The sequence below is a fragment of the Giraffa tippelskirchi genome, chromosome 4 (assembly GCF_054371585.1).
Source record: "Giraffa tippelskirchi isolate mGirTip1 chromosome 4, T2T-mGirTip1v1.2.pri, whole genome shotgun sequence".
NCBI classification, from domain to species: Eukaryota; Metazoa; Chordata; class Mammalia; order Artiodactyla; family Giraffidae; genus Giraffa; species Giraffa tippelskirchi.
The window spans coordinates 67,231,102-67,252,460 of NC_137278.1; the positions used below are offsets into that span (position 1 = coordinate 67,231,102).

At 37.7% G+C, this 21,359-nt stretch overlaps 1 long non-coding RNA gene across 1 annotated transcript in view; it reads left to right on the forward strand.

Moving 5' to 3' along the window:
* Nucleotides 1–20,554, forward strand: part of LOC145545351 (uncharacterized) — a 135,411-nt gene extending 114,857 nt beyond the window's left edge. The window contains exon 5 of the long non-coding RNA XR_014082018.1: nucleotides 20,505–20,554. This is a non-coding gene — a long non-coding RNA (uncharacterized LOC145545351). The remainder of the gene's footprint in view (nucleotides 1–20,504) is intronic.
* The last annotated feature ends 805 nt before the right edge of the window (nucleotides 20,555–21,359 follow it).

Below are 21,359 nucleotides of genomic sequence, written 5' to 3' on the forward strand. Positions count from 1 at the left end.
GAGTGAAGTAAGTCAGAAAGAGAAAGATAAATATTGTATACCAACGCATATATATGGAATGTAAAAAGATGTTACCAAAGAATTTATTTGCAAGGCAGCAATGGAGAAACAGACATAGAGAACAGACTTATGGACATGAGGAGAGGGGAGGAGAGGGTGAGATGTATGGAGAGAGTAACATGGAAACTTACATTACCATATGTAAAATAGATAGCCAATGGGAATTTGCTCTATGACTCAGGGATCTCAAACAGGGGCTCTGTACCAACCTAGGGGTGTGGGATGGGAGGGAGGGTTAGGAGGGAGGGGACATATGTGTACCTATGGCTGATTCACATTGATGTTTGACAGAAAACAACAAAATTCTTTAAAGCAATTATCTTTCAATTAAAAAATAAACAAACTTTAAAAGGTAACTAATTGAACAGTCCTACTTGATTTCTAATGTTAGAGAAAACCTAGGGAAAACCGAGTGATAGGCATGAAATGTTACTTAAAACTGAACAGCCCCCATGTGCTGATGGGTCCTTTGGTTTTGTCTTTGGAAGAAGAAAACTATCATACACTTAACAGTGCTATTTTGGAGCTAACAAAACCTGAAGCTTCTAATGTGATGCTTGTATTGCCTATTCTATGATCAAACTATCGCATACTTCATACTTCTATTCTCTCTTCTTCTCACAAGCCTTTCTTTCCAAGATTTGTCAGTACTATTATGAGTTAAATTCTGTATTTGAGATTAAGTTTCTCCAAGTAGGCATAAGCATAAACCTTTGAACTGGAAATTATGTTATTTAAAATAGGCTGCAAGTTACTAGAAATAGCTGTTTTACACACTAATGGTGTTCTTGTGCCATTACTTCAAGTTTTTGACCACTTTACCAAGGTTCACTTGTTAATGGTTAACCAACCATTATTGATCATGTTCAGCCAAAATTGATCAATTTGTTTGTCAACAAATAGAATGTGGTGAAGGAGAAAACAGCTTCTAAAGCCTAGCTTTGTATATTACATTATAGAAAACTATGTAATCACCTCTATTGAAGGCACTGTAGTAGGCCAAACTGGGCTTCCCTGATGGCTCAGTCGTAAAGAATCTGACTGCAATGCAGGAGAGCTGGGTTCAATCCGTGGATTGGGAAGATACCCTGGAGGAGGGCACAGCAACCCACTCTAGTATTCTTGCCTGGAGAATTCCACGGACAGAGAAGCCTGGCGGGCTACAGTCCATAGGGACGTAGAGTCAGATATGGCTGAAGCAACTAAGCCACAGTAGCAGCAGCAAGCCAAGTCAGGAATTCTAACTAGGAGAAGGGAAAAGATGGCTTTTTTCGTCAGGCTAAATTCACCATCTTGTAATGGCCTTCATTCTCTCTGATTCATATGTATACAATTGTTGACATAATTTGTTATAGTGGAGAATCTTAATTTATCAATGGGCCTAAAGTTGTGGGGTTTTTTTAAATTTTTTATTTTTTTGGTAGAATCCTCTAAGATTTCTATTTTTGTAGAGACTGTGACATAAATAATAATATTCTCTTGGTCAAGGTCACTGGAAACCAAAATAAATGTACATACACACACAGACATTTTTCTACATTCATGGTAAAAAATTGTTAAAACTTGAAATATGTGAAAATGTCAAAGATTAGTAGAATTTCTTGATTAAAGTATTCAGCCATCTCAATAAAAAGGATATACCATAATACTTTGGAGAAGGAAATGGCAACCCACTCCAGTACCCTTGCCTGGAGAATCCCTTGGACAGAGGAATCTGGCGGGCTACATTTCTTGGGGTCTCAGTGTTGGACACGACTGAGTAACTGACACACACACGTAATTCCTACTAATTCCTAGCTAGAATAAGTATTCAAAGCATGTTAGTTTTTGATAGCATTAATAAGAATAGTAATTGTTGATGTTTACTAAGTTTTTGCTATCAGTTTCAATGATAGGCATTGTTTCTAAGTAATTTTATTTATTCGTAAAACATAATGTTGTCTATATGATAACCAAAACTTGGAAAGACTACATACCTTATCCAAAGTAAATAAGACAAAACAAATCTACAAAATAGTTGCACTAGGATGAAAACTTAAAACAGTCCCCATACCTTAGTCTTTGAATGATCCTATTATTTCACTGAAACAGCACTGCATTGGTGTCTCTCTGATGACACTTGCAACAAGTATACATCCAAATAAACCTATTTATGCATAAGTCTTATCCTATGTAGCATATCAAAAATGTCTTATATGAAATTAGGAAAAAAATTCTTTATAGTTTCTGTCACATATCTGCAAAGTATCCTTTTCTGTAGATGATACTCAAATGATGATTAATTTCATAAATATCCTAAAAAGATTGTAAAATAATACAATTTATCAGTCAGTTAAAAATGGAGACTAGAAAAAAGTTATAGAAGAAAGTCATTACCATTTCCTTCCCTTTCCCTCCTATTTACCTTGAAAGTTTGGACCTCATTCACTTATTAATTGACTATGATTGTAAATAAAAATAAAATCAACTAATGGAGGAGAGAGAGGGAAAATAAGTAAATTACGCAATAAAATTTTAACATATTGACTTATTTTTTACTGTTTCTGTACTCTCATTTAATTTAATATCATTTCTGTGCCCTCATAAATCATAGCAAAAGAGGTAAAAATTCTTTCTTCTCCTGTGTGTTACACAGCTTTTTATGTTCTATACTATACAGGTAACACATTTTATCAGAGTCACTTGTATACTTTTCTGCCTTTTCACTGGACTCTGAGATCTTTCAGGGGTCTTTATATCCTCAATACAAAATAATTACTGAATTAATACATGAATGGATTAATCAATGAATGAATGGAATTTTATTTACTAGGTTCTAAGAATTTGAAAATGGCTAAAATACAAGCTCAGCTCTTGCAGACTTTATACTCTATTGTGCAGGATATGTATAAAATATCATTACTGAAATATAACCATAATAATAGAGCAATACAAATAGAAGCACAGAGAAAGGCCACCTAGTGAGGAATCAGTTCAGTTCAATTGCTCAGTCATGTCTGACTCTTTGCAACCCGATGGACTGCAGCATGCTAGGCATCCCTGTCCATCACCAACTCCTGGAGCTTGCTCAAACTCATGCCCATCGAGTTGGTGATGCCATCTAACCATCTCAACCTCTGTCTTCCCCTTCTCCTCCTGCCTTCAATCTTTCCCAGCATCAAGGTCTTTTCCAAGGAGTCAGTTCTTTGCATCAGGTGGACAAAGTATTGGAGTTTTAGCTTCAGCATCAGTCCTTCCAATGAATATTCAGGACTGATTTCCTTTAGAATTGACTGGTTTGATCTCCTGGCAGTCCAAGGGACTCTCAAGAGTCTTCTCCAACACTACAGTTCAAAAGCATCAATTCTTTGGTGCTCATCTTTCTTTATGGTCCAACATTCACATCCATACATGACTACTGGTAAAAACCATAGCTTTGACTAGATGGACCTTTGTCGGCAAAGTAATGTCTCTGTTTTTTAATATGCTATCTAGGTTGGTCATAGCTTTTCTTCCAAGGAGCAAGCATATTTTAATTTCATGGCTGCAGTCAACATCTGCAGTGATTTGAGAGCCCCCTCCACAAAATAAAGTCTCTCACTGTTTCCATTGTTTCCCCATCTAGTTATCGTGAAGTGATGGGACCAGATGCCATTATCTTTGTGTTTTGATGTTGAGTTTTAAGTCAACTTTTTCACTCTCAACAAGAGGCTCTTCAGTTCTTTGCTTTCTGCCATAAGAGTGCTGTCATTTGCACATCTGAGGTTATTGATACTTCTTCTGGCAATCTTGATTTCAGCTTGTACTTCTCATGATGTACTCTGCATAGAAGTTAAATAAGCATGGTGACAATATACAGCCTTGATGTACACCTTTTCCAATTTAGAACCAGTCTGTTGTTCTATGTCCGGTTCTAACTGTTGCATCTTGACCTGCATATGGATTTCTCAGGAGGCAATTAGGTCAGGTGGTCTAGTATTCACATCTCTTGAAGAATTTTCCACAGTCTGTTGTGATCTACACAGTCAAAGGCTTTGGTGTAATCAATAAAGCAGAAGTAGATGTTTTTCTGGTATTCTCTTGCTTTTTTTATGATCCCACAGAGTTTGGCAATTTGATCTCTGGTTCCTCTGCCTTTTCTAAATCCAACTTGAACATCTGGAAGTTCATGGTTCACATACTGTTGAAGCCTGGCTTGGAGAATTTTGAGCATTACTTGGCTAGTGTGTGAGATGAGTGCAATTGTGTGGTAGTTTGAACAGGAATCCTTATAAGGTCTTTGTGGGGAAGGGTCTGGGGGAAAAGTCCTTTAGACAATTACCTGAGTGGGTCTTTGACAGATGAAGGGGAGAATAAGGGCAAAAACAGTACACTAATTAAAGGAGAAAACACGAGCAAGGGTATAAAGATGAGCAACTGTTTGTTGAATGACTAACAAAGAGGTTACATTTAATGCAACATAAGGTAATGAGATGTTTAGGGATGGGATTGGAGAGGTGGATCATATTGAGCTCTTGATCATGAGGTTTAGGTGATGGGAAACCACTAAAAGGATTTAAGCTTGGCAGTGATATGGTTAGACATGTGTCTAAGCAGGACGAAATTAAACAAGTGATAAAAATGTATTTTACTTATTCAGGTAAGAGTTATAAAGAGCTTATACTAGGGTAGATGTAGGAACAAGAGGGGAAAAGCCTTATAAGTGTACAGTTTCTTCTTCTTTATAACCCACAGCCTTCTCTTATTTTCTATTAATGACCCTTAGCCTATTACATTAGAGTCAACCACATTGAACTAGAAATATGTTAAAATTGAAATCGATGAAGTGTGGGAGGTATTCAAATGGGAAAAATCAAAAATATACCTCAATATTCCAGCTTGGTTACTTGGGAAGATAGTGATGTTGAGACATAACAAAAAGAAAGATTTGTAGATATGGTCAAAGGGTAGGGTTAACAAAGCTAGTGGGAGTGATGGAATTCCAGTTGAGCTATTTCAAATCCTAAAAGATGATGGTGTGAAAGTGCTGCACTCAATATGGCAGCAGATTTGGAAAACTCAGCAGTGACCACAGGACTGGAAAAGATCAGTTTTCATTCCATTCCAAAAGAAAGGCAATGCGAAAGAATGTTCAAACTACCACACAATTGCACTCATCTCACACACTAGCCAAGTAATGTTCAAAATTCTCTAAGCAAGGCTTCAACAGTACATGAACTGTGAAATTCCAGATGTTCAAGCTGGATTTAGAAAAGGCAGAGGAACTAGAGATCAAATTGCCAATATCCATTGGATCATCGAAAAAGCAAGAGAGTTCCAGAAAAGCATCTACTTCTACTTTATTGATTATGCCAAAGCTTTGGCTGTATAGATCACAATAAACTGTGGAAAATTCTTCAAGAGATGGGAATACCAGATCACCTTACCAAACTCCTGAGAAATCTGAATGCATCTCAAGTTGCAACAGTTAGAATCGTACATGGAACAACAGACTGGTTCCAAACTGGGAAAGGAGTACGTCAAGGCTGTATATTGTCACCTGGCTTATTTAACTTTATGCAGAGAACATCATGTGAAATTCCAGGCTGGATAAAGCACAAGCTGAAATCAAGATTGCCAGGAGAAATATCAATAACCTCAGATACACAGATGACACCACCCTAAGGCAGAAAGGGAAGCAGAACTAAACAGCCTCTTGATGAAAGTGAAAGAGGAGAGTGAAAAAGCTGGCTTAAGACTCAACATTCAGAAAACGAAGATCATGGCAGCCGGTCCCATCACCTCATGGCAAATAGATGGGGAAACAATGAAACAGTGAGAGACTTTATTTTCTTGGGCTCCAAAATCACTGCAGACGGTGACTGCAGCCATGAAATTAAACGACACTTGCTCCTTGGAAGAAAATCTATGACCAACCTAGATAACATATTAAAAAGCAGAGACATTATTTTGCCAACAAAGATCCATCTAGTCAAAGCTATGGTTTTTCCATTATTTATGTATGGATGTGAGAGTTGGACCATAAAGAAAGCTGAGCACCAAAGAATTGATGCTTTTGAACTGTGGTGTTGGAGAAGACTCTTGAGAGTCCCTTGGACTGCAAGGAGATCCAACCAGTCAATTCTAAAGGAAATCAGTCCTGAATATTCATTGGAGGGACTGATGTTTAAGCTGGAGCTCAAGTACTTTGGCCACCTGATGTTAAGAACTGACTCATTGGAAAGGATCCTGATGCTGAGAAGGATTGAGGGCAGGAGGAGAGGGAGACAACAGAGGTTGAGATGGTTGGTTGGCATCACCAACTCTATGGACATGAGTTTGAGCAAAGCCTGGGAGTTGGTGGTGGACAGGGAAGCCTGGTGTGCTGCAGTCCATGGGGTCGCAAAGAGTTGGGCATGACTAAGTGACCAAACTGACCTGAAGAATGAGGTAGTGCTTATTGATTCATTTCTAGACAGGTCAAATTTGAGATTCTGTGATATGTCTAGATAGAGATGTTTCACAGGTAGCTGATTTTGAAGCTGAGTACAAATGTGAGTTGTAACTAAGATTGCTAGATTTAAAATCAAGGTATTAGCAGTGACTTGATATTGAAGTTACAGCATATGAAAAAATGCAGGAGTCTAGAACAAGAAACTAAGTAGTCTGAGGAAATAGCCTTGAGCAATAGCTCTAGTTAGTGGTGAACACAAGCAGAGTTCATGAGAAAGATGGACATGGTTAAAACATGGAAAGTAAAGAAGGGTAAGCCACACACAGTTAAGACCTAGTATGGTAAGGTACAATCTAATCGAAAGAGTTTGATATTAAGGACTGACTGCAATAGAAAATTTTAGTATTGAAGAGTGACAAATAGTGTCAACTTAATAGAATTCCAATAAAGACATAAAAAAGAAATACCCTGAATTTGTCAGGTTGGGAGCCACTAGTGGCCTTCCCAAAAACAGTTTCAGTAGAAAGTGGAGGAAAGGGCCAGGTTGCCATGGTAAGGGAGAGAATCTCTAGGAGATTCTCACTGCACTGTAGGACATCAAAGCCTCAAAAATTCTGCTTATGTTTATTCATTTACTTTTAGCCTAGCCCTTCATGCTTCCTAATTCACAAATTCTTTTTTCAAGCAACATGAATTAATGTAAAAATGCCATCTGTTTTCATTAGAATACACTTTAAGAAAGACAGACTTAGAAGCTATACATATTTAACTATAAACTTAAAATAATGAAATGAAAGAAATAATGTGGAAGGGAGCGATGGAGGTTTTGTAATAAATAATATATCATTTCAAAAAATTGTGAAGTGACTATTTTAAAATGTCTTTAATTTTTATGAGAATACTGGTATTAACTTGATATTTAGCTTGGTTGTATATAGAAAACATATGGTGAAAAGAAGAATAAAGCTATATTGCTTTGGGGGATTTTTAGATTTGCTTATCTAGATTTGAAGAGAAACTAAATAATGTCTAAGTATATTGTTCTGAGAGAGAGGGCAGTGAAACTGCTGATGTGAGACGAGCAAAAAATTTGATATATCATTCATACTCTCCTGTAATGTGTCAGAAACAACTATTTTCTTTTCTACAAAATGTGACACTGGATGGGAAAATAGGATACCATCAAATAGGCCAGCACCAATGTATCTAGTCCATTACGGGGTATTGTGGGAATCTCATGCTAAAGTGGCTGGCTTCAGTTCAGTTCAGTTCAGTCATTCAGTCACGTCTGAATCTTTGCAACTCCATGGACTGCCGCACGCCAGGCCTCCCTGTCCATCACCAACTCCTGGAGTCTACTCAAACTTATGACCATTGAGTCAGTGATGCCATTCAACCATCTCATCCTCTGTCATCCCCTTCTCCTCCTGCCTTCAATCTTTCCCAGCATCAAGGTCTTTTAATATGGGTCAGTTCTTTGCATCAGGTGGCCAGAGTATTGGAGTTTCAGCTTCAGCATCAGTCCTTCCAACGAACACCCAGGACTGATCTCCTTTAGGATGGACTGGTTGGATCTCCTTGCTGACCAAGGGACTCTCAAGAGTCTTCTCCAGCACCGCAGTTCAAAAGCATCAATTCTTCGACACTCAACTTTCTTTATAGTCCAACTCTCACATCCATACATGACTACTGGAAAAACCATAGCTTTGACTAGAAGGACCTTTGTTGGTAAAGCAATGTCTCTGCTTTTTAATATGCTGTCTAGGTTGGTCATAACTTTTCTTCCATGGAGCGTCTTTTAATTTCATGGCTGCAGTCACCATCTGCAGTGATTTTGGAGCCCCCCAAAATAAAGTCTGTCACTGTTTCTACTGTTTCCCCATTATTTGCCATGAAGTGATGGGACCATGTGTCATGATCTTAGTTTTCTGAACATTGAATTGTTGAGTTTTAAGCCAACTTTTTCACACTCCTCTTTTACCTTCCTTAAGAGGCTCCTTAGTTCTTCCTCGCTTTCTGCCATAAGGGTGTTGTGATATGCATATCTGAGGTTATTGATATTTCTCCCAGCAATCTTGATTCCAGCTTGTGCTTCATTCAGTCCAGTGTTTCTCATGATTTACTCTGTATATAAGTTAATTAAGCAGGGTCACAATATACAGTCTTGATGTACTCCTTTCCCGATTTGCAATCAGTCTGTTGGTTCCATGTCCAGTTCTAACTGTTGCTTCCTGACCTGCATACATATTTCTCAAGAGGCAGGTCAGGTGTTCTGGTATTCCCATCTCTTTAAGAATTTCCCACAGCTTGTTGTGGTCCACAACAAAGGCTTTGTAAAGGTCAATAAAGCAGAAAAAGATGTGTTTCTTGAACTCTCTCGCTTTTTCAATGATCCAGCGGATGTTGGCAATTTGATTTCTGGTTCCTCTGCCTTTTCTAAATCCAGTTTGAACATCTGGAATTTCACGGTTCACATACTGTTGAAGCCTGACTTGGGAAATTTTGAGCATTACTTTGCTACTGTGTGAGATGAGTGTAATTGTGAGGTAGTTTGAACATTGTCTGGCATTACCTTTCTTTGGGATTGGAATGAAAACTGACATTTTCCAGTCCTGTGGCCACTGCTGAGTTTTCCAAATTTGCTGTCATACTGAGTGCAGCACTTTCACAGCATCATCTTTTAGTATTTGAAATAGCTCAACTGGAATTCCATCACCTTCACTAGCTTTGTTCATAGTGATACTTCCTAAGGTTCACTTGACTTCGCATTTCAGGATGTCTGGCTCTAGGTGAATAATCACCCCATCGTGATTATCTGGGTCGTGAAGATCTGTTTTGTATAGTTCTTCTGTATATTACTGCTGCCTCTTCTTAATATCTTCTGGTTCTGTGAGGTCCATACCATTTCTGTCCTTAATTGTATCCATCTTTGCATGAAATGTTCCCTTGGTATCTCTAATTTTCTTGAAGAGATCTCTAGCCTTTCCTATTCTATTATTTTCCTCTATTTCTTTGCATTGATTGTTGAAGAAGGCTTTCTTATCTCTCCTTGCTATTCTTTGAAACTCTCCGTTCAATTGGGTTTATCTTTCCTTTTCTCATTTGCCTTTTGCTTCTCTTCTTTTCACAGCTATTTGTAAGGCCTCCTCAAACAACCATTTTGCCTTTTTGTATTTCTTTTCCTTGAGGATAGTCTTGATCACTGCCTCCTGTACAATGTCACAAACCTCAGTCCATAGTTCTTCAGGCATTCTGTCTATGAGATCTAATCCCTTGAATCTATTTATCACTTCCACTGTATAATCATAAGTGATTTCATTTAGGTCATACATAAATGGTCTAGCGATTTTCCCTATTTTCTTCAGTTTAAGACTGAATTTTGCAATAAGGAGTTCATGATCTGAGCCACACTCAGCTCTAGATTTTGTTTTTGCTGACTGTATAGAGCTTCTCCATCTTTGGCTGCAGAGAATATAATCAATCTGATTTCGGTGTTGACCATCTGGTGATGTCCATGTGTAGAGTCTTCTCTTGTGTTGTTGGAAGAGGGTGTTTGCTCTGACCAGTGTGTTCTCTTGGCAGAACTCTATTAGCCTTCGCTTCCTTCTTTCTATAATCTAAGGCCAAATTTGCCTGTTCCTCCAGGTATTTCTTGACTTCCTACTTTTGGATTCCAGTCCCCTATAATGAAAAGGACATCTTTTTGGGGTTTTAGTTCTAGAAGGTCTTGTAGGTCTTCATATAACCATTTAACTTCAGCTTCTTCAGCATTACTGGTTGGGGCATAGACTTGGATTATTTTGATATTAAATTGTTTGCCTTGGAAACCAACAGAGATCATTCTGCCATTTTTAAGATTGCATTCAAGTAATGCATTTTGAACACTTTTGTTGACTGTCATGGCTACTCCATTTCTTCTAAGGGATTCTTGTCCACAGTAGTAGATGTAATGGTCATCTGACTTAAATTCACCTGTTCCAGTCCATTTTAGATTCCTAAAATGCCGATGTTCACTCTTGTCATCTCCTGTTTGACCACTTCCAATTTGCCTTGATTCATGGATCTAACATTCCAGGTTCCTATGCGATACTGCTCTTTACAGCATCGGATTTTACTTCCATCACCAGTCACATCCATAACTGGGTGTTGCTTTTACTTTGGCTCCATCTCTTTCTTCTTTCTGGAGTAATTTCTCCACTGTTTTCCAGTAGCATATTGGGCACCTACCGACCTGGGGAGTTCATCTTTCAGTGTCCTATCTTTTTGCCTTTTCATACTGTTCATGGGGTTCTCCAAGGCAAGAATACTAAAGTGGTTTGCCATTACCTTCTCCAGTGGACCATGTTGTGTCAGAACTCTCCACCATGACCTGTCTGTCTTGGGTGGCCCTATACAGCATGGCTCGTAGTTTCATTCACTTAGATAAGGCTGTGGTCCATATGATCAGATTGGCTTGCTTAGAGGTGCTTTTTAATATCACAATACATTAGCATATAGAACAAGTTACTGACATTTAAAAAAAAATTTCTCTCTGTTGTTTTCAATTTTGAATATATTTATATGTGTGTTTGTATATGGCAAAGGTGAAGTCATTTTTGTTTTTATTCTTCGGAAGCAATATACTTTGCTTAGGAGTAAGTGTGAAAATATCACAGACCAGACCAAAATAACTCATAACAGAAATGCCTATGTCACAATGAATTCATCATCAAATGAGATATTTTTAAGGTATATACACATTGCAAATTCTCCCTATGTAATTAGGGTAGGACAAATCTGACTCCGTATTAGATCTGTTCCTTTAACTTTTGTGCTTTGCAGCCTGTGCTTGGTCATGCTGGTCCTGCACCTTTTATAAGAGAATGCTGCCGATAGATTGAAATACACAGGATAGCCTCTTGTTAGCGTTCTGATTTTAGAGTCCATTCATATAGAGATAAAATTTTATAGAACAGAGAATAATGTTTATTTTGTTCGAGGTTTACAGTAACATTGTGACCTAACTGACATGGACACCTGCAAGAACAAAGGATTTCAATACCAAGAAGTTTGCAACAACAAAACATGCCCCTCTTTCAGCTTGCCTTTAAGAGTGCTTTGCTGAAACCGTTAGGAAGGTTCATGGGTTCCTTTTGAGCATAAGTCACCAGTGTTCTGGTGGCACTGCAATAAACCTTTCTCTGTTTCAAACTCCTACATTTTGGTATTGTTTGGCCTCACTATGTGTCAGGCACAAGACCTTGCATTCACTAACACCTATACCACCACTTCCCATTTTATATCAAGAAATGTTGCATTTAAATAATTTTCTATCAGTAGCTCCTGGATGACACTGAACAATTTGTGGACAAAGGATGAGCCAGTGTCTTCACTCAAATGTGTGTTCTGTTCTCTGTGCGTTGGTTGAACCCTTCTTCACTCACTGGCTCAGTTAAGAGCAGTTATCTGATATTAATTAAAATATCAGATAACCAGTGAGACACAACCTCACTGCAGTGGAGAGAAAAATGAGATTTTTAGTAATTATGGAAATTATCCCTTATGTTAATTTCTTTACGTAAGATTGCTATATAGTTCCTCCATAAAAAGCAAGAATGAGAAGCAATTGAAAATTAATTACATACGTCTATAAACATCTACTGATCACTGGATCTATGCAGATCATTCACTAGGTGCTGTCAGGAATAAAGGAACAACATGATGATCCTCATCATCAAGAACCATGAGCTAAATCAATGCATGAATGCACAGATGTGCATCTTGGAGTAAACTAAAAAATGCATTTTCTCTAAAACTCCATACACAGCAAATATGACTCAAAAACATTTAAGCTCTCATATTTTTTTCCTTTCTGAAGTAGTTAGCTCATAATAACCAATGTCAAAATTTTCTAAGTTAGTAATACCATTCGATCGTAATGAAATAAAGGGCACTGGCAAAACAAACAAAGATGAATTTATCTTAATGAAAAAGAAAAAAAAAAGTATTTATTTTCCTAATGGTAATAGCAATGAAAATGATGGTGGTGATAAAAAAGTCATCATTTCTTAAGTACTTATTATCTGCCAGGCAGGAGACTTAGTGATTTATAAATCTTAATTCATTTAAGCCTGCAAAGAACTATTTAAGACAGAAAAAGCCTCATTTTACTAACAAGGAAAACAAAGATAACAAAAATGAAGAATCTAATCTAATGTCACATATTGAAAAATAGGAAATCTTGGACCCAAACCTACATTCTTAAATGCTACACAATGCAATACATACCTATGCATGCTGTTCTACATGTAAAAAAAGAAAAATACAAACAACATATTTACACTGAATTTTATAGTGAGAGATCTTCCTATTGACCATCAGTCATATTCATCAGTACAGGTGAATCAAATTACTTGTTGCAACATTGCATTTCCCGAAGGCAGGCAAACCAATATATCCTACTGCCCAAGCTCTTTTTAAAATTCAGTGTTGACTCCCTTTGATTGAGAAGTGGTCCCTGTATTTCTCCTCCTTAAACATGGTCAGGTCTGTAACTATGGCACAAGTGAATGTATGTTACTTCTGAGGCAACTGATAAAAGCTTATTTAGTTTCCACCTGGTTTTCATGAGATTTTCACTCTTAGACATCAGCCACTATGCTGTGGAGAAGTCAAGAGGCCACACAGAAAGGCCATGTGCAGATGGCTAGGCCACAGTGCCAGCTAAGGTGGAAGGAAAAAGTCTTTAGGTGACTCCATTCTCCCGGATCTGAGCTGCTCCCAATGATGTCTTATAGAGATGAAACACACCATGCCCACTGAGATCTGTTCAAAATTAAGTCTCTGATCAAAATAAATGTCATTAATTTTAAGGCATTTAATTTTGGGTTAGTATGTTACACGGCTTCCCAGGTAGCTCAATGGGTAAAGAATCCGCCCACAATGCAGGAGATGAAGGACACATGGGTCTGATCCTTGGGTTAGAAAGATTCCCTGGAGGAGGGCATGACAACCCACTCCAGTATTCTTGCCTGGAGAGTCCCATGGACAGAGGAGCCTGGCTGGCTACAGTCTACGGGGTCACAAAAGGTCAGACACAGTTGAAATGACTTAGCACACATATGTTACACAGCAATATATAGCCATAACATCTGTCTAACTTCACAGTATTGTTTGTCCTAAGTGAGATAATACATACAAAAATATATTGTAAACAGCAGAAAAATATATGATTGTTATTGGTTGTTTTTGTTTGTTATAACTCTTACTACTGAAAATATGGTCCACTGTAAAGCAGCATCAGTGTCACCTGGGAGAATGCAGAATCTGAGGCTCCACCCTAGATTTACTGAATCAGAATCTGCACTTTAATAGGATCCCCAAGAAATTCCTATGCATATTAAAGTCTGAGAAGCAATAGTATAGACCACAGAACAGGTCCATAGGATATGTCAGTGATCAATCTTACGTATTGGTTAGCCTAAGAGAATAGATATCCTGTGGATTGACACTAGCTCCCCATTTACTATAGATAGAAATGTTGAACCAGTAAGAAATCCTCTGCATTTTCATGGGGAAATTCACAAGTAATAAAAAACCTTCAAAAGCTCTGTCTCTTTCAAGATGAGTGGAAGGCTGACAGAGGTGACCCAGCATGATCTGACAGATGGTGTATGTCAGATGGATGAGTGGAAAAGAAGAAAAAGAGCCTCTCAAAGTATCTGATTGTAGTTTTAGCTAAAAGCTGCCTTTAAGCCAATTTTCCAGAGTCCTGTATCTTCCAAATGTTTTGGGTCAAGGGCTTACTATTCCAGAATTTTGCAGGTTATTTGGCTAGCTGGATTGCCAATTACCTGCATGGGTATAAGTGAACATCCCTGCCTATGCTTTTACCTAATTAAAATTGCTGGTTTGAGAAATAAATATAAACCATTAATATGGCACTGTGAGATCAGAGCCTCTTCAAGTTTAATTTAACCTCGATGTGTTAAATTAAACTCCAAAATTTTCAGTCAGATCTTTATTTCTATCTCTGTTTGGTCCTCACCCTAAATCTTACCCCATATGCTTTTCCTTGAAGAAAACTGAACATATAAGGATTTTATCATCACTGAGATAATCTAATCATTATTTAAAAGACAACAGAAAAATAACTAGGACTTTAAAAAAGAGCAAATGCTTTTGAAAGTGGGAAAGAAGAAAAATTCACACTTTTTTTTCTTAAGATGAAAACACAGTAATTTAAATACACACACACACACACACACACACACACACACACAATGGAATACTACTCAGCCATAAAAATGTTATATTTTGCCGTTCAAAAACATGGATGAAAAAAAAAAATAAAAATAAAAAAAAAAATAAATTAAAAAAAAAAAAAAAAAAAAAAAACATGGATGAACCTGGAGGATATCATGCTTAGTGAGATAAGTCAGACAGAGAAAGACAAATACAGTATGTTATCACTTATATGTGGAATCTAAAAATAAATATAACAGAAATAATAGGAATGATCTTTATCTACACTGTTAAACATGGTAACCATTATCCACATGTGGCTTAGTGAGTGCTCAAAATGTGGCTATTATAACTAAGAAACTGAATTTGGGGATTTATTCTATTTAAATTAATTTAGTTTAGACTTCTCTCTGACGAACAGAAACCAGAGGGGCTGAGAGTTAGGTTTTAGAAAACCCATCCTCCAACTAAGGTTTCTAGGCATCTTCATGCACAAAGCACCCTGTTTCAACCTGCAAAGATGCCAGAATGAAAAAGAAAGGAAGGTAGAGTGGCTAGAGGCCAATGAGCTGAGTCTGAGGAAACAGATTAGACTCCTGAACTAATTTGAAAAATGCTCCCTCATTTGAAAAATGACACTGGAGTAAATAAGTTCTAAAGCACTTTGCAGTGGTAAAATTGTATGATTTTTAGGGAGATCTTGATTAGTTTCTACCTGTACCATTTCTTTCCCTTATCTTCTCTCTAGCAACACCCTGAGATTCCTTCTAACTTCACCAAATTCACAAACTCCATTTCCAATTAGCAATTTCATCTTCCCCATCTCATAAGCCAATTAGGAATACTTTTCCTGTGGTTAACATTTTCCACTTTAAAAGAGCCAGGTAACATATTCATCCAGCTTCTGAGATATGGTAAAGGAATTAATTCAAAGCATGACTTGTTCTTCCTATTCTCTTGTCCTTTCAGAGTCATGAATCACAGTTATTTGGACTTGGTATTTATACTTGCTTTGCCTTAGGATGTTCCATTTTTTTTTTTTACAATGGTCTATTCCACAGCATCTCTAAGAAATATGCTCTATGCCCAAGGCAGCTCTCTTTTTTCTTACTTCACATTAAATGTAAAAGGGAAATAGTGATATAAAATCCTCCATTTCCTGATAACTTCTCTTTAATTCTCCACTCTTCAACTTTACTAGGGCTACTTTTCTTTCACATACATTTCAAATACATTTCCTCAGCAAGAATCTGGTCTGAATGACATATATTTCTTTTCCCATCTCTAATTACCCTTTTAACTTGTTTCTGTTCACTCTCAATCCATCTTTCCCTATCAGCCTTCTTAGATTAAAAATAAAAGTTATTCATCAATTTCAGTCACATCGTTTTAGTTTCTTATGCTTTTCTGCTAACATATAGATTGAACTCAATTTTTTAAAAAATTTGCATCTCTTCCATTTGAAGAAATGTGCTTGGAGGTTTAAAGTAATTTTGAAGGTGTTTCACTGTTTGAAAACGGATTTCCTACAAAGTATCAAATCCTATAAAACATATTTAGGGCATTAACTTTCTGAAAGTCAATATCAGTATGTTTCGTACCATTCTTATTTTTTAAAATATTGGTATTTAAAGGCAGGAAATTGATTAAAAAAAAAAATCCAGATTCCACTGTAATGCTTCTGACAGTTAAGGGGCACTATTACCAAACCAAACTTGGGTCACTCCCAATGTGCAGCAAAGCAAATTTACTGACACTGAGTGGTGGTGAAGGGAAGTATCGTATTTATTTTCAGGGCGCTAAGCAAGGAGTATGGGCAGGCAGTTCATGATTAAAACAAACAAACAAACAAACTCCACAGTGGCTTTCAAGGAAGGTTGTTAAAGGCAGCATTTGGGGGTGAGGGCTGCAGGGTGCCAGGGTGCATAACTTTCTTCTGATTGACTGGTAGTGAGACAACAGGATAGTTTTCAGGAAACTTAATCATCTAGTTTCTGTTTCTGATCAGCCTGAGATCTAATGTTAGTGCTCAGCTTGCCATTATCATCCTCCATCTGAGTGGGGGTAGGGGGCGGTCTTAGTTCCTGAGGAACAACTCAAAGATATGTGTCAGATTGTTATGTATATTCCTTGAGGAGGAACTAAGACTTTGCTTTATTGCTGAGCTATTGTCATTACTTTTCTTGTTGAATTGCTTTTTCTTTGTTTCTGCATGCCTTCACTTGCCATAATCAGTGACTACTTGTGCCTGCTCTTTGGAGCTTGGTTGGGAAAAGGCCTAGAAGAATAAAACTTTTTTATACAAACAAGAAACAGGGGATATGGAGGGGCTTTTGTACCCAGAAGGGCCCCACAGGGTCTTGCTCAGTTTCAGCTACTCCTTTTCCCTGATATTCCTCAATCCTGAGGGAACAGGGGCAGGAGAAGAAAGGAAATAAGCTTTTGGATACAAAGTTTAACCATAAATTTAGCAGGAGAACTCAGGGGGATTCAACTGTTTCAACGGTATAAGCATGCTTAAATTTAATCCATAGAGTTTCAAAAGATCCAAACGCCTTAATACTTCACCACTCTGGAAGAATTTGGGGAGAAATGGTTGAGTTTCAGAGGTTTCCAGATCAACCTGGGCCTAGAAAGGATTTTCAGGAAAAGTCCAAATTAATGTAGAGCCCAAAGGAAATCAACCCTGAATATTCATTGGAAGAACTGATGCTGAAGATGAATCTCCAATATTTTGGCCTCCTGATTACAAGACTTGACTCACTGGAAAAGACCTTCATGCTGGGAAAGATTGAAGGCAGGAGGAGAAGTGAATGACAGAGGATGAGATGGTTGGATGGCATCACCGACTCAATGGACATGAGTTTGAGCAAATCTGGGAGATAGTGAAGGACAGGGAAGCCTGGCATGCTGCAGTTCATGGGGTCACAAAGAGTCAGGTATGATTTAGCTACTGAACAACAACAACAACAACAAGAATCTTGTACTCAACCTACAGCTGATTGAAGAAACCGTTATCTCTATTGATCCAAACTGTTAGGGAATCATTGACTGAAACTGCTGCCATGCCCAGGCATGAGTTGCATGAATTATCTCACAAGAGCTGATAATAAGGAAACTAACTGGGAGAATTCAGAAGGGGCCAAAAGGAAGGAGGAGCCATCAGTACATATCTTCTGCCAACATCCCAGAATCCTTCTCTCTGGACTCCATCTTGGCTGAAAGATATGCACACCACCAAGAAGAATCCTGAGTCAAACCAAATACAGGCTAAGCAAGATAACTGACCAGAGACAACCTAGATACCAACCCCATTATCATAAAACCTGAGACTTCGAGCCAGATGGCAGAGCAGTTTTCCTGGGTTCCCTTACCCTGCTTCTCTCTACCCAAGCGCCCGTTTCCAATAAAATCTTTTGCTTTGTCAGCACCTGTGTCTCCTCAGACAGTTCATTTCTCAGTGTTAGACAACATTTCTCAGTGTTAGACAAGGGCCCATGCTTGGACCCTGGAAGGGGTCCTCTTCTTCAGCAAAGTAGGTTCTAGAGAGAATAAGACAGAGGGGACAACTCTGCCCCAGCCTCCAGCTCTCTCATCATGTCTCTCCTTTCCCTTTATGAGAAATTCAGTCCGAAATGCTAGGAAATTTGGAATTCCTATCAACAATACATTAAGTCTGAATAATCAATAGCTATGTTTCTATGCCCCCCTCCCCCAACTCAGCCTGACAAGAATTCTAGCTCTTTCAGTAATTTTCTTCATTCTTATTTATCAAGTTCTCTCTCATGCTTTCTGAATAATTAAGAAAACTGTGTGACCTTGTTTGCCCTCCGAGTTCATCACAAAAATATTTCCTTTTCAGCAGCTGACTCTTGCAGCATTGGAATATGAAAAACCTGTCTCTAGTGAGGGAAGCTATTTTTATTGTTTTCCTTCTGAACCAGCTCTGCTTTGTCAGCCAAAATATTTGTATCCTTTTCATTTTGCCCTTTCAATACTCTGTTTCTCAAATGGTATCATCTGTGTCTTCTCCATCCTCCTGGCACAGCCTGAGGGGGCAGCTGGCCTTTCCCTGCTGCATTTGGCCTAAAGAAACTAGCTGCTACCACCTCACTGAACAAAGGCTTCTGAATCCACTTTCCAGATGTGGCTGCCTACTCCTTTTAGAGTTCCTCTGAACCATCTACCCCAGGCATCGTCAACATTTTTCACCAATCACCTCCCAGGGGCCAAGCTTCCTTCATCATCCATTATTCCCCAAACTCTCATCACATTCTGCTTTTGATGTCCCCTGATGGGAGCCATCCCCTGTGGTATCCCCTTTCAGTCCTAAACCTTTTATCTGGATCTCCAGAATTCATATTGTCTGATTAGTAGGTCTTAGTATATGTTCAAGATTTTTCCTGAATTTATTGTTTATCATCAACCCTTGACAGTGTAGGGGTTCAGAAAAAGCCTCCTCAAAATGTGTCACTCTTGAGTGAGGATTATTTTGAGCTAAAGGTAATGGAGACCCTGAAGGCTCAAAAGAAACTACCTAGAAGAATTTAAATTGGGATATCTTTTTCTAGAAAAGAGTTATTCCCAGAGAATAATTTTATCCAAATGGCCCCATCTATATGGCAGAGCAAACATCTAACAACCTAATACCTACTCTTCTTATTGTCCTGTGAATGACTCTCTGTCCTTGGAAGCCCTAGACCCCTATCCTATTTTGTAGCTCTGGATGGAATATAGACCTCATTTTATCTTTCTGTCTTTGAACCTCTCATGTATGTGGGGTTTCCCATGAATATGAAACTACATGTTATTTTCTCCTATTAACCTAATAACTTTTAGACCAACCAGAGGAAACTAGGAAAGGTAGAGGAATATTTTCTTCCTCCTTGACAACAGAAATCTGTTTAACTATTAAAAAACATTTCCCCTTTGACTAGATGAAGCTGGTTTTCCTTCCAAGGTTAGCAAGGCTTTCTCATTTCTCCCTATTTGATATTTATTATTATTTCTGCTTCTTGCCAAATCTGCTGTGAAACATGCGGCTCACAGTCACAGACTCACAGAGAATAATTACTTATGTTCAAATCCCAACTCTAACTCTGTGCTCTTCCACAAGTATTTTACCTCTATTTCCCTCAACTTCCTCATTTATAAAATGACAAAAGCAACTTATTCAAAAGAATGTTTAAATCTTGTAACATAATGATTGAATAAATAAATGTGCAAATTACTTAAAATTGATTTAAATTGATTTAATTGATTTAAAGTAAATTAGATTCACTTTTATTACTGAATTAAGTGTTCTGAGAAGGCCTGAAATTAAATAAAACCAGCTTTTTTTTTATCCATCCCTTCAAATGTATTTAACTCAAAACATCTCTTTTTAAAAAATGTAACTCTTTTATGTTTTCCTGAAATCTTCATCGCTAAAAACTTAATTTGGGAAATCCTGATCTTGGGTTTTAAACAAAAACAAGTAAAAGCCCAAGAAAGGTGAAATGACTTCAGGAATATTATAATGATGAATGCAGACAAATCCTAAATTAGAATCCAAGTCTCCTGATACTTAGGATGCTAAAATTTGATCCATAAAAAAGAAACTATAAAAGGGTTTATAAGAGTTAAATGAGAGTTCTTTTTAAAATAGTCAAAGCTACACAAATGCTGTTTCATATCATCTTCTAATAAAGAAATTATTGAATACTACTTGCTTTCTTTTGTTAGAGGTTTTGTTAGGAGAACCAGTGATTGAAACCTCCTGCCCTGCCCAGACACCATAATAACCACTTGTGTATGTTATGTTAAACAGGAGGTCCTGGTAAGGAATGCAGAAATAACAAGCTACCACAACCAGAAAAATTTGGAAAATGTCAAAAGGAAAGAAAAAACTCCAGTCCAGATGTCCTACCAACCTCCCAGAATCCTTCTCACTGGAATCCATCTTGTCTGAGTGATGCGTGCACCTCCAGGAAGGACCCTGAATCAGAGTGATTGGCCAGAAACAACTCAAAAACTAACCCAATTACTATAAAACTCAAGACTGTGAGCCACATGGCAGAGCAGTTCTCCTGTTTCCCCACCCTGCAGCTTTCTGCCTGGGCGCCCCTTCCCAATAAAGTCTCTTGCTTTGTCAGCATATGTGTCTCTTCAGACAATGCATTTCTGAGTATTAGACAAGAACCTACTCTTGGGCCCTGGAAATGAGTCCCTTTTCTTGCAACAGTAATTCTTTCTGTTTTATCTTTAAATTGACTAATTTTTATAGTCATTTTATAGGCAATGTGCTGTTATATATTAATATGTTTTGTATGTAGTGATAAAAATTAATATTCTAAGGTAAATCAAGGAAAATTTTTAAAAATCTGACTATACTACTCAAAGCAATCTACAGATTCAATGCAGTCCTTATCCAATTACCAATGGCATTTTTCACAGAACTAGAACATAAAATTTTACAATTTGTGTGGAAGCACAAAAGATCCTGAATAGCCAAAGCAATCTTGGGAAGGAAAAACAGCTGGAAGAATAAGGCTCCCTGACTTCTGACTATGCTACAAAGCTAGAGTAATCAAAACAGTATGGCACTGGCACAAAAACAGAAATATAGACCAATGGAATTGGATTAAAAGCCCAGAGATAAACCCACACACAAATAGTCACTTAA